General features: G+C 39.4%; 1 pseudogene; it reads right to left on the bottom strand.

Annotated features, from left to right (window-relative positions):
• The window catches only part of LOC105120041 (protein SRG1-like), a 5,457-nt pseudogene extending 3,202 nt beyond the window's left edge, over positions 1 to 2,255 (bottom strand).
• Positions 2,256 to 3,234: the final 979 nt, after the last annotated feature.

The following is a 3,234-nucleotide window of genomic DNA, read 5'->3' as shown; positions in this document are numbered from 1 at the left end:
TCAGCTGGTGGCGTGGCAGTGGGTCCCACAATGATGACGTGGTCGATGACTAGTGCTGACATGACAGAGCTGACGTGGCCGATGACGTGACGGTTTGACTGTTCAAGGTGCTGATATGTCCTCTCTAACATATACCTCTATTTATAGGCATTCATGGAGGCTATTCTTAGTTTGTTGTCAACATTTGTGACTACTAACTCTAGCTCATTCAACAATGGTGGTCACCAACTCTACCTCATTCAACAATGGTGGCTACCAATAGTCAATGGTTGGTATCATTCTTTTGTTGCACATGAAATGACAATCAACCTAAGAAGAACCGCAGCAATGTGCAATGCAACAGTACTTGAAAGCTAAATTAAACGTAAGCATAAATTAAATTTTCACTGCTTCTATCGCCCTCTTCCCTTCCTGATAGTACTGAAAGTACTTGCTGCCATAATCTTGCACCTTCTTGTATAATCTCGGCCTCGTCTCACTGACTGCCCCATCCACAGGTTCAATGTCGTTGTCCGGGTCTGGAGAACAGAACACAGCCACGGAAGTCCTCTCCCTTTCTGAATTTGTCACTACTCTGTGGACTGGGCTCTTGAAAAACCCATTGCTCATTACCTATGTATGCCATTCATAACTAGTTACAGTTAACAATGAACTCCCATGAATTAATTTCATACTTCAGGCTTAAGGCATGAAATACTAGTAGCAGATAGTGTATTGTCTAAAATGTTTCCAAGTCTGGAGTTTACTATTCATCTTCGTTTTTCCTTAAGGAGTTATTTATATAAATTGAATGCCTGCTGATGATGAGACAAATCTGTAATTTACCTCTGATTGATCACCAACATTAATAAGAAGAGGATGAGGAAGCTGGATAGGAACTCTAAACCATTGATCATCTTTAAGGAACTGAAGCCCTTCGACTTCTTTGTCTTGCAGGACGATGGTGATTGCTGATCCATCTGCGTGTGGTTTCAGGCCAAGAGATCGGTCAGGCCTCGGACAGGGAGGAAAGAAGTTGAATCTGGCCTGCATTAGTGCCCTTTCTCCATACATGTCCAGATAGCAGTTGTCTTCCAAGTTTAATGACCTTGCCATGGCTTTGAGAACAACTTCAACTATCACCTTTAACTTTGTGGTATGTTCTTGCAAAATTTCCCTGCAAGCTCTAGATTTAGTTCATATTTTTTCTTGTCATTAATTATTTAGTATGTCAATGATTATAGGATGTGATTTCCTTTTCATGTTGAAGATAAATAGAAATATTCCTACGATATTGTAATCTCCTAACCTTTGAAAGAACTTTACATGAAGCAATTTCTATACATGGTTAATATACCTAAAAACTCAGCTTTTGCAAGCCGAAGTTTGAACTATCGCTGATCTTCTCTGCTTACTTTATGATATAATCTGTCTGTCCAATCAAGTATCTGATCTTCTGAAAGATTCAGGTCATTTCCATAACCTTCTGGGGCATCAACCTAGAGTACTTCATCTTCTCTTCCATTGGAAATGCAAAGAACTGCATAGTAACTGAACGTATTTGGTCCAAGAATGAACCAGTGATTCCATGATTTATTGACTGTAACAAACAAGCCAGCTCTTGAGAAAAAACGTTATGGAACATAGTGTGTCAAACTAAGATCCTGAAGTCAAATTTTAGTTTATGAGCATGGTCACAAGAAAGTAGTTGGATACAATGAACAGTATTTGTAAAACAAACCATAAAGCAGCCACATGAGATGAGAGCTGAGCGGAGTTTTTCAACTTCCTCTCTGCTGGTTGATGGAGATGTGAGGCGGCTTGTATCAATAACTGGGATCGCCAACACTGGAAGAGAACTGTCTAGGACTCCATTAACACCAGCTTCATAGAAATATTTTCCAGGCGGTTCTTCACTTTTCCTGACCACCTCTTGGACAGATTTTGATTTTGATTCTAATTTGGTAGGAAAAAGATTATCAGCCATGATTTTTCAGACACTGAGATCACGCTTTATTTTGATAGCTGTACAGATGATATTTATGGTTGCCTTCTAACTTGAACAGGAAACAAAAGAAAGAGAGTTCGAACTAAACTTAGCCGTTATGGATAGCTATACCATGGAGTTTTCTGCTGTTCCAATTCAGAGGCAGTGCCCTGCTCTATCCAAACATGAGTGTGGTGAAGGATGTATCCACGGAATAATTGAGGAGCTAGAGGTCGTTGTGATGGTGATATTGTTAATAGGTTTAAGGCAGGAAAGCTGGAAAGTACTATTGGGTGTCCGTGGCTCCTTTCCTTGGTTTTATCTGCTGTTTATTGCCTGGAAGGAAGTGACTCTGCGATATCATGTTTGTCTTATTATCTACTTTTTGTCTTACACGATATTAATTTACTAATTAATCCTAGGAAACTTCTTTTCAGACTTTCAGCAATCATCTCTGTTGGGGAGATTCGCTTTGGAGTTTTCAGGTGTTGAGAGAGAATTCCAGATGAAGTGCCATTGTTGTGATTCCGAGTGTACAGGTCAGCCATTATCTTATTAGTTGGACTGAGCTACATGGACAACCTGATTTCCAAGAGAGGCACAGAAAATAGATATTTTTTGTTTAGCTTATTCGCATTTATCTATCTGCTTCTCTTTTCCTCTTTCCAGTTCCTTAATGGTCAGGCTGTAAGTCCTTACTTTATTGGATGAATCTCAAGATTGCTCCAACAATGAGCTTTTTCTCACCAATCATCATCTGATAAATCCAGGCGAGACAACAAGCACCACAGAACAACAAATAAACAAAGACTGCAGTCGTTCTTTGACTAAGCTTCTTGAACATTGTCTTAACACACACACACACACATATACAATACAATAGTTGTTTAATTACAGATGGAAAAGATCAAATCTTTACTGCTTCTATTGGCCGCTTCCCTTGTTGGTAGTATTGAAAGTAGATACTAACATAATCTTTCACCTTTTTGTATAAACTTGGCCTCGTTTCGCTGATCAGCTGATCTGCTGGTTTGATTTCATTATCTGACTCAGGAATGCAGAATACAGCCAGAGTGTTCCTCTCCCTTTCTGTGTTTGTCACCACCCTGTGTACTGGGCTCTTGAATATTCCATTGCTCATTATCTGTGTGTATCATTTCATGCCAGATATGCAAGGGTCAATTATGAACTATACCAGTATCATTGCCTAAAACATTCTAAAGCACAAGGCAAACCTATTCTGTGAGACTTCTTGTCTAAATCTTGTG

This window comes from Populus euphratica, unplaced genomic scaffold (assembly GCF_000495115.2).
Source record: "Populus euphratica unplaced genomic scaffold, PopEup_1.0 scaffold4474.1, whole genome shotgun sequence".
NCBI classification, from domain to species: Eukaryota; Viridiplantae; Streptophyta; class Magnoliopsida; order Malpighiales; family Salicaceae; genus Populus; species Populus euphratica.
Note: the sequence above shows the minus strand (reverse complement) of the source record. Positions and strands in the feature narration are given on the sequence as shown.